At 36.3% G+C, this 11,298-nt stretch overlaps 1 long non-coding RNA gene across 29 annotated transcripts; it reads right to left on the reverse strand.

The window, feature by feature from the left end:
- Positions 1 to 5,024: 5,024 nt before the first annotated feature.
- Positions 5,025 to 10,598, reverse strand: LOC113310070. 29 transcript variants are annotated; one of them, XR_003340941.1, is made up of 14 exons: positions 10,525 to 10,598; positions 9,920 to 10,390; positions 9,695 to 9,786; positions 9,531 to 9,610; positions 9,291 to 9,405; positions 8,751 to 8,765; positions 8,436 to 8,550; positions 7,825 to 8,007; positions 7,535 to 7,721; positions 7,173 to 7,299; positions 7,019 to 7,072; positions 6,125 to 6,205; positions 5,653 to 5,776; positions 5,025 to 5,557 (listed from the first exon to the last, which is right to left on the reverse strand). It is a non-coding gene; the product is annotated as an uncharacterized LOC113310070 (long non-coding RNA). The 29 variants fall into 29 exon arrangements; XR_003340919.1 differs by having other exon boundaries at positions 8,933 to 9,405; XR_003340915.1 differs by having other exon boundaries at positions 7,825 to 8,004; positions 8,855 to 9,405.
- Positions 10,599 to 11,298: the final 700 nt, after the last annotated feature.

Here is an 11,298-nt window from a genome sequence, read left to right on the forward strand (position 1 = left end):
TTCACAAAGCCTAACCCTCGCTTATCTCCTGACTTCCGCAATCCTTCAAGGAAGAATTAAAGGAGTTTCTCAAATCCATTGAAGATTCTTTGACAAATTTCAAATCCTTATTCTTTGCAATATCTGCAACAGGATCAGTGTTGATCCAGATTTGTTCATCAAACTTCTTCTGGAGATCAACTAACTTTTCAGAACATTCTCGAAGATCAGAATCTTTGATGTAAATTTCGCAATGAAGACCATCAATTTTCCTTATCAATCGTTGTTTCTCTCGCCAAAGAGTTTTGATGATTTTCTCTAGATCAAAACCCACAACCTCATCTATGGTTTCTAGAACACACTCGGATTTTGGTGGATTTAAAACTGGTAAAGCGTTAACATAGACTTTATTGTCCATACACATTGGATTACTTAAAACACAGACCTATGAGGTCTTAACGTGTTTGCCTGCTCTGATACCAATTGAAAAAGCGGGGGTAAAACAATCACACCCAATAATTCATTCAGCAATCTGTATGGACTAAACTCCAATTTAATTCCGAGAGCACCAACTTAAAAGTGAGACTCAGTCAAGAATTATATCAAAGAGTTTTTATTTCTTTCTCAATCCAATCAGCAAATCAAACAGATAGAAATCTGCGAGCCTGATTGATATGAGAAATAACTTGGACGGTAACAAAGACCAATTCCCAAGTGTCAATCAAGTTCTATCCAACAAACAAGGTCGGATTTATTAACTGATTGAACTGCGCACAACCTTTGATATTTCAATTATATAAACAAATATGGTGCGGAAAAGAAATAGCACATACACCATAAATTTTGTTAACGAGGAAACCACAATTGCAGAAAAACCCCGTGACCTAGTTCAGATTTTAACACCACACTATATTAATCCTCTACAGACTCTAGCCTACTACAAGTTAACCTCGGACTGGAGTGTAGTTGAGTCCTAACCAAGTATCACACCGATTAAGGTACAGTCACATTCCTTACGCCTCTAGAACCACGTCGGATTCTGTGTACTTGATTCCCTTAGTTGATCTCACCCACAACTAAAAGTTTCAACGACCCATATTCGAAGACTTATAAACAAATCTGTCATCCACAGATATATCTATTCTTTATTCGGTTTTTGTTTCGTCTTTTGATAAAATTAAGGTGAACAAGAACCAACTAATAATCCGGTCTTATACTCCTGAAGAGCATCCTAGAAATATTAGTCACCTCACAATAACCTAACTGATTAACAGAAGAAGTTATTGCAGAATCACAAGAGTCTGAGATGAAGAACTGTTGTGATTACTTTTTATATCTTACCTATCGAGATAAATCTCAAGTAAATTTTAGAGAAGATAAAACTCAATACGATAAAAAAAGTAAGATCAGAATACATAACTGCAGAGAAAATAGTTTGATCTGGCTTCACGAATCCCAAATGAAGTCTCCAAGTCGTTAACCTAATAATGGTTTTGGAAAAACCTAGGTTAAAGGAGAATTGACTCTAGTTTACAACTAGGACACAAGAAAGTGTCGGGATTAGGTTTTCTAGTTTCTATAGTTCTCCCGTATATTTCCTTTCAAATCAGGGTTGCTTACAATCAAAGCTAAGATATCTTAGTAACAAAGCATTCAATATTCACTGTTAGATGAACTCCTGATTTAATATTCGGCTTAGAAATAAAGCAATCAATCTCCACCATTAGATGATCTTAGATTGTTACACACAAATGAAATATAATTATATTTAGATATTGGTAACCGTACCTAAACGTGGATATTGAGTTGGCTCAATAACAGTTAACCGAAGTTAGCCATATGAACACTTTTGTCTTCACCATATTCATCTAACATTTCTAGATGAAATATGAAGATCAATCAATCATGAAATAATAATCAAATGTATCCGATTTTGTTTCAAATAGAGTTTTTCAATTGTTCACTATCTCATAGAAATATATATGAACAAATTGAATCGAAATCGGTTTGATTCGTAATCGTACAAAGTACTTATACAAGAATTTATTCATGAACATTAAGCCACGGTTTGCAAAGATTGCATTCCTTAAATCATAAATATTTTAGTTCATGAGTATGAGAATCATATATAACCTATTTTAGAACTGTACCACTTTGTTCGCAAACCAGGCACGCGAACAGCAGCTCCGGACCTTGGCCTAGTCAAGCCGTTCACAAACTCAGTTCGCGAACAACTGTTCCGGTCCCACCTCCGGTAAACTCGTTCGCATACTAGGTACGCAAACAAGAGTTCCGGACCTTCTTAGGTAAATCCGTTCACATACTAGGTACGCAAACAAGAGTTCCAGACCTGAATCATCAAATACAGTTCACATACTAGGTATGCATACCGTGTCGCATCCAGACAAGGGTAATTGTTCTAAACTCTCATTTCAATCATTGAAACATCCTTGGAAGACGACAATGGTAATATCACACATACCATTAGCTTCAAGTAATTTTCAAGTGATCTAATGATCAATACGAAACTTCCCAAGTTAACATCAAATGACTGTCTCACACAAATCATGTAAGATGTTCAAGGTAATTATCACATGATCATCTTTTGACTTAATATTTTTATTCCCAATAAATAGATTGTTTCCAACTAAAATCGTCAAGAATATTATGAACATAGCTAAAGCAAAAAGCTTCCAACACATATCTCGAGAAATAGATAAGCGAGATATACTCGACTCGAAATATCAAATGTATATAATGTAAAAGTCTATATAGTTATACGACTTAGTCTCATTAGAAGATATAATAGTATAGACTTCTGAGTGATAGATAAGTTTTAGTCTCCACATACCTTTTGTTGATGAAGCTCCTCCAAGCTCCTCAGTAGATCTTCTTCTTCAATTGGTGAACGTCGTGAAGTATAAAGGTCAACTACACATCTATCCTAATCCTAGACATAGCTATAAGTAGACAAGAAATCAAGTATATAGTTTTGATTAATTAAACTTGACAAACAAGCTTGAGGTAGCAACGCTTGCGAGTTCCACCGAGCAGTGCTCTAACACTAATATTCACAATATTGATCATAAAGAAGCTTAATTTTGCCACACTTGTCGGGTACACCGAAAGGTGATTTCGAATATTATCAAGTACAATGAGAAATGTAATCATATGATTACCGGTATTGAAATTGATCACGATACCATTTCAACCCGTCTTACTGGAAAAATGATTAACTGGGAGAAAAGAAGATTACCAATCAAAGATATACCCTCTTACCGAGTGTGATCGTCTATGGACAAAGTCGAGACAATACAACAACTTCGGTATTCACACTTTATGTGATTGTCTATGGATACGAGATCAAGACAATACTGAAAAGACGAGGGTACCCAAATATACCTCAATTTAAAACTTTTCCACCTATAAGTCCTTTCTTCGAAAGTGTTTTTTATGGACTGAGTCGAGACAATACAACGAATCGGTTCACACTTCGTGTGATCGTCTATGGATACGAGATCGAGACAATACAACAACAAGATAACTTACGTGATTGACTATGGATACAAGATCGAGACAATACAACAACGAAGTATGATTACTTGATAATAGGTTCGGACTTAACCAAACACTATAGGATTGCTATCAAGTAATTAGGAATTAACGTTTGTGTATTTTACTTCTAATTATAATAAATCAATTATAATTGCGGAAATACAAAAGTAAAAGACACAACAAGATTTTGTTAACGAGGAAACCGCAAATGCAGAAAAACCCCGGGACCTTGTCCAGAATTGAATACTCTCGGAATTAAGTCGTTATACAAAATCTAAACTAACTTCGTATAGTTGAGACCAAGCAACTAAACCTATAGTTCACCTAGTTCCCTCAGTATCCCTGCACCTAGGCCTGTCAATATTTGTCCGATATCCGGTATCCGTTTCCGAGTATTCGAGATCCTATAGGATTTTATCCGTTTTATCGGATATCGGATATCAGATCGGATATTTTATCGGATATTTCTTCCTTAACATATCGGAAACGGATTAGACCCCATCTGAAATGTTAATATCCGATATCCGATAGTATAGGAACTTATTTGTAATTTATCCTAATTTCGAGTCTAGTATCGGATATTGTCGGATAAATATCCCATAAGTGTCAATTATGAAAATGTTTTACAAGGGTTTTTAAGCTTTTTTGTTATAACCGGATACTATCGGATATTTATCGGATATCTGACAGCTTAGCCTATCGGAATCGATATCTGATTTTGATATCCTATAGGATATTATCGGATATCGAATATCCGGTAGTGCTTAACATGTCGGATATCGGATTTCTAAATATCCGACGGATATTCTTCCATTGACAGGCCTACCTGCACCTCCAACTTGCAATAAGTCACGCACTTGGAACAATTCCTTTGGTTCGTATTCCAAACAGTAAATGAACAACAAATCTGTTCGGTAACAAGTCTTTTCAATCAACGTGATATGAGTTTGACAAAAGGCTCTTTCGTTTAACCAATAAACTCCTTTGTCGTGTTCTTAGATCAATCTATTCAACAACTACCAAACACTACACCAAGAATGGAGTTTTACAACTAGCTCCCGCTATTGCGAATCGGGGTCGCAAATGCACTCAGATGTTGCGAAGGGGGCGACTTGAATTTTCGCAACGGAAATGTTGCTATTGCGAATTTCGAGTCGTAACTGTTTTCGCAACAGCTTTTGGCGGCGACTCAAAAATTTAGCAACAGCTAACTAGCAGTTGCAAAAGTTTTACTATTAGTTGCTAAAATTTTGATTAAGTCAGCGAAGACTGGCCACAACTTTCGCGGTAAAAGTTTAGAACAAGTAGTACCTGTTGCGAATGTTTTGTAACAAAAAAAAAAAGAAAAGAGGGCCGGTCTTCATTGACCTAGTCAGAATCTTTTCACCCCATTTCTATTTTTTCCTGCAACTACCCCATAACCCTGTAACTCTTGTGGTTCAATCAATCAATCAATCAATCAGTCAAATTATTCACCATTAATATTGATGTGCTCAACGATACATATTTAAACATCAAAAATATTTAACAAAAGAAAGGGAAGGAAACAACTATGTTTATTATTTGTGACTACATTTCTTCAAGATTTAAATCAACACTCTTAGTTTAGTTTCAGAAGAGAAGACACATATACAAAGAATATAGGAAACTCGTACTTGTGAATCAGCTGTTTCCTTATCTCACTTCTTTGTTCTTTTTCAGCTTCCTCCTGTTGCTTCTTGATTTGCTTCTTCAATTAAGCTTCTTTCTCACGGCGGTTTGCTGCATTACACAGGAAAACGGAATTACACCAATTGCATCTACTTCATCGAAAGACACAATGCAAGCCTTCTTTGAAGAGGCCATCTACAAGAAATGGATGAAGCAAGGGCAGTTCAACAACCCGAAGCAACATTAAAAAAGCAGAATGAACACCAATTGCATCTACTTCAGAGAATTACTGATTATTGATAACTGGGAATCTCTAAAGAATATCTGATCTCAATGCATGGTGAGTTCAACTCCTCTGCGTTATGAGACAACCCTGCAACACAAATACAATGCATAAGTATTAGATATGGCAAATGCAGAAATGAAGAAATGAAGTAAATAGTGCATCTTGATTGAACATGTACGTACAGTGAAAAGCCGAAAGGTGGTTACTGGCAGTACATGTACATACAAAGACATCAATATAGAACAGTATACTTCGGTAGAACACTACACTTGGGTAGAAATCTATTTTGTGCAGTGTGCTCCATATCTGTACTGAACAGCTAAAATTATCAGTACACCACATTAACTGAACTTCGTCGTGCAGTTTCCATGGACAAATGATGACGATCAAGAAAGAAATAAGCCATTTATCACAATTGAGGTTAGGTAATTTTGGTGTCAAAGTTTCCACTGTGCTCATAAACTAATGACACGAGACGGAACACTTGAACCTCAGTTGGTAACATTTAACTTGAATAATGGGAAAGAACACAGAAAAGTTGATACCAAATTTTATAGCCCAGCAGCAAAGTCTACAGAAGGGGAAAGTGCTAGTTAAGTGGCAGTATTCATATGCAGAATGCTCCTTACAAAATGAGACGAAATTTAAGCGTACCTATAACTTACGTTCAAATTCCTCGGGAGACCAGCGGGTAGCATTACACTCTTAATTCAATTCAAGTTCCCGAGCAGCAGGCTACAAGCAGTTTAACCACAACAGTTAGCAGAAAATATGCATAAATCCAGAAAAGTAATCCCATCTATAAATAATAAAATTCAGTTAAATTAAATTAGGACGAGTCAGTTTTTCTCTCTGCAGGTTTCTTTTTCCTTTGTTTCTTCTTCTAAAATAAGACACGGCGACATGAAAATAAACAAAATTTGTAAACTAAAGCATAACAGTTTCATATTTTAATTACCTGAAGAACTCAAACATGCACAAGTAAATCTCAACAGGCCACTTTAATAAAATTCAGTTATGGTGGGTTTGGATGCAGGATTTTAAAGGTGGGATTTATGGGTCCAGGGGATTTGGTGGAATTGTGTTTCCTTTGGTACGTTTGGTTCCTCAAATCCCCTGGAATCAGGTTTCCTACGGGAATCACTTTTCCAGCAAATCCTCCATATGGAGTCCGACCCCTCCCCCTAAGATTTGCTGGGAAACTTATCAAGGGATTTGTGGACCCACATTTTTAATCCTAAAATACCATATATATACAATTTTATTAATCTGAGGGTAGAAACTCTATAAATCCTAGTTATTTTGACTGTGTTACCAAACACGCGAGGGATTAGCATGAATCCAGGAATTTACAATCCCATAGGATTATAAATTCCCCGGAATCATGAATTCTGCAACCAAACCCACCATTAAATTAAATTAGGACGAGTCAGTCTATCTCTCTGCGGGTTTCTTTTTCCTTTGTTTCTTCTTCTAAAATAAGACATAGCGATATGAAAATAAACAAAATTTGTAAACTAAAGCATAACAGTTTCATACTTTAATTACCTGAAGAACCCAAACATGCACGAGTAAATCTCTTGCACTCCTCCAATTCCAAATCTGTCCTCACGGCAGTCAAAAGAAAGCCAGTTTTAGTTAGAACTGGTATTCTACTATGAATGACAAGCACACAAATAGTAGAACCACAACTGTCAGCTACCTGGATACTTGTTAAATGAGGTGTTTCCGAGTGATAATCAGCTGCCATTTGACAACATATCAATACCTATAGTATTAGTACAAAGATCCCTTAGCAAGGGATATGCATCAGTCCCACAGCTAAATACCTATAGATATGAAAATTGCAAACAAAATTAACATCTTTTTCGGTTTGTAGTCTTTGGTGGTAAGAAAAGAAAAATTATGAACACAAAGACGACATCAATGAGCATTACACATCAGTAAGCATTACGTAAAACAACAAGCACAATTCATACTTCTACTATTAAAGATGAATAACAATAGCTCACAAGAATTATGTCTTATGTATTCTGCAGTCAATGGTCATTAACACAAGTCTACCTGTTCAGAGTTCTCAGTCCAAGGATGTTCTGTTGAGATTACAGTGAAGTGAATGTCGGCTTGGTTGATTGAATACCAGGGTTTGTCTTTCGCAGATGTGGGCATCCGAAAATAGGCCTCATAAGCAACTCCACATTCTCCACCAGAATCTGGGGTTATATAAACCGATCCGGAGTTTATGTAGTCTCTGGTTACGTTCAAGCTCATTAGTTCTTCCTCAGTAAGTTGTATTTGGACCTAAATGGTTACTCAGTAAGTTGTAAGTGGATGTGTGAGTACTATTTCCATACCTCCCATGGTTGCCAATTGTTGTCATGTAGGTGAAATGAGAAGTAACTGGCTGGATCAGGCTAAGGAAATAGTCCCAGGAAACCAGTGGCATAGCTTATGTTTCCGATATGAAAGACTGAGTCCACTTCGACTGATTCTACTTCTTTCCGCATGGCTTCCGTCACAGAAAGATATCCAGGCTACTATGGAAAAAAAATCAGCAGGCAATACGGGGTCTTTCAAATAAAAAACTACCAACTAGTACTGAGGGGCTAACATTGAAAGAAAAGCTAGTTAATCGATCAATCCAGTGGTTATTAGTCATGGTTCACATATGCATTGTTCTTGACACAATAATAAGAGTTAAACGGGTACCATTTCTATTTAATTTTGTATAATTAACACATGAATATAGTGCTCAATGGACCCGTCTAAAGGGGCCATTCTCATATCCCCGAAGGCAAGGAATTTAAGTTCATCGGAACCCCCTGCAGGTGGAGTCCTGAATTTTGTTTGATTACTCTAGCCTACTGAATCACTGCATATATGGAACTTCAGAATATATATTTGTTCACAAAAGCAAAAAAAATCTTAATCGATGACCCAACTAACAAGAAGACATACGGTTTACCTGCTATATCTGTAGGAGTAGGTGGTTGATGGTTGAAGGTCAGTCATCACAGCTGAATGAACGTAACCAGGGTCATGCCATCCAAAATCAATAGTTGTTCTTTTTATTGGTGAATCTGTATAGATAGACATTATAGAAGCATTATACAAAAGATTTGAAGCATTTTATTCATTTCACTAGATTCCGGTAAGTTACTGTTAAACAAATATTAAGAGACTTGCTACGCATTTGCTTTTGAGTAAACGTATTAGCATCTGATGCATGTGAATTTCCATCCCCATATTAAGCCTGTTGAGGTTCTTTATCACCACTTACCCATGTCAATTTCATCTGCACGGCACGAATTTATGTTAATAAAAAGAAAAAAAAAACATCTAATTAGCAGCGATACAAGCTGTAGGAGATATACTAAATTTTACCGATGTCCCGGACGAATCAATGCCAGAGAGATGACCATACAAAAGAGAATTTGGATTAGCGAATTTCATAGGCTTGACCTTTTTAAAATGCAAGGTGTCTCGAAGCCTCCAACGAAAAACATAATTTCGATGTTTGTTCTTATATTAACAACATGGAACGTAACGGATCCACTGCAAGTATGCAGTACACATTTACCCGACTCTTCCTTTTTGCGAAATAACAGTAACAACTACCCTCATGGTACAGTAGTAACAACCTCCTTCACTCCTTGCTTCTAAGGGGTGCCACGGCAATAGGCTTGAACTTTCAATCTAACAAGGATGTTTAGGCTTAGTTGATGTAATTTACAGACTACAGACCAGTAGTTGTGGATGTAAATATTTCAGTGGCATACAAGATTGGAACTTTAGGGGCATGAAACGAATCTCGTCATACCATATTTGCGTTCCTGGATGCAGCAATCCCAATGTCTGCTTTACAAATGATGCTTTCAGAAATCACAAGTTAAGCGTATACCCCAAATTTAATGGTAACCAGTGTAAATGTCCACCTGCCCAAGACCAATCATAAAAAGTAAAAACAATGTTAAGAACTTCAATATCTCAAAAATGATCCAGGAGAAATCAAGCTAGTAGAAGAAATAGTAGTCCAGCTAAAGGTAACGGGACTTCTTACAACATGTTCTCCATCAACCGGTTTAAGTGAACCAAATGCTTCCTTTTGTACGCTACCTGGCTTCGACTCAAATGTGATTCCTACGGAAAAGCCTTTTTAGTTTAATTAAACACAAGATTGGTCCGTGAAACATTGAACTTAACTGATAATGTTCGAGATCAAACCTTCAGCTTGTAAACAACATCCACTGAACTCTCAACATCCACGACCACTCTCTTATGTTTCACCTTAATGCAGGTAGTATAAACATGTTGATCTGATATTATTTCCCAGGTGCAAATGTAAAACACGATACACAAGTATAAGCAAAAATAGATGAGTAAATCAAATGTAAGAAAGAAAGACTGGAAGAGTAAAGGAAAAGGAAAGAATAAAATAGTAACAGTTACCTGCACCAGAAATGACAACAATCAAAGATTTATTAGGTCTTGTGTAAACAATGAAGGAGGATGAAAAGTAAGAAGCTTCTAAGTAATTAACTGTGTTATCGAGTTCAGGTCTCGGATATTCCATACGTACAACCTACACAAACAAACAACACCACCATCATCAACTAAACAGCCGCAACAATCATAATTTGCTAATAATTCAATTTGAATCAAATAAAAAAATAAAATCAAAATTAAAACTGTAAATTAGGTCCGGAAATCTTCTTCTTGTTTGTGGTAGCTTTATGAAATTGTAAATACCGAGGCAGCATAGAGTTAGTAGTAGTAATAGTCCGTCTAAAACCAAATCCAAATCCAAGTACTAGATTATTACGTCTTCTGCTTGTGGTATTTTAGGGGTTTTAATTTCGATAACTTGAAAAAGAAATCCCCATAACACTAATCGATCTTCGAAGCTAAAACCACAAATCACTGAATGAAGGAAACAAAAGAGGAAATTTAGAAACCTTAACTATCAAACCCTAACAGTAATAGCATCATTAATCGATTTAAACAAAGAAAGACCAGAAATAACATCATCAAACCCTAGTAATCATCATCCATACCTAACTTGCTTCAACGGCGGGAGAGGTTTTCTTCAGAGCTCTTTGCCCGTTTTTGAGAGAGTGAGAGAGGACGATTGGTTGAAATGAATCAAGGAGGGATATTTTCTCTAAGGATAAGAGGAGCGCACACGCGGAATTCGCATGCTCAGGAAAAAGTGTTCGCAGGTGTTTGTTGTCACATGGGTAATTCGCACGCCTAAAAGAAAAACAGTTGCGAAAGTAGCAACAGAAATTCGCAACCAAAACTTCGCAACAGCTACATTTCTGTTGCGAATCTGAGTTGCTAAAACCCATATTTGGTGTAGTGAAAGTAATTGTTTAGACTATGCAATCAATACTATGAACCACAAAGAAATGTATTGATGCCGATCTACGTAACTAATCAATCCAATCTATCAAAAGATAAACCGATTATAGTTGGATCCCCAGCCGATCAAGTTTTGTGCACACCAAAGATTATGAACTCAAATAAGAAATCTTATTTGTCTTCAAATATTCTTAGATCTTCAATAAACACCTGCACATAAACAACTTGAATCTCTTGTGATCAATCACACACAGAACGGAGTCTGTTAACGATGGATTAACACAAGACGTCTTTAGATCTACAGACAGTTCTAAAGATCCTCGTCGATACTTCGATCTAGTTTGAGTGAATCTTATATCATAAGAGAATATTCTCAAGCACAAAAAAATTAGGTGCAATCAAAGTTCAACAACCGTTAGTCAATCAAATCAACCGAAAACTAATAATAAACTGCAATTATCTGGTTT

Source organism: Papaver somniferum, chromosome 1 (assembly GCF_003573695.1).
Source record: "Papaver somniferum cultivar HN1 chromosome 1, ASM357369v1, whole genome shotgun sequence".
Taxonomy (NCBI): domain Eukaryota; kingdom Viridiplantae; phylum Streptophyta; class Magnoliopsida; order Ranunculales; family Papaveraceae; genus Papaver; species Papaver somniferum.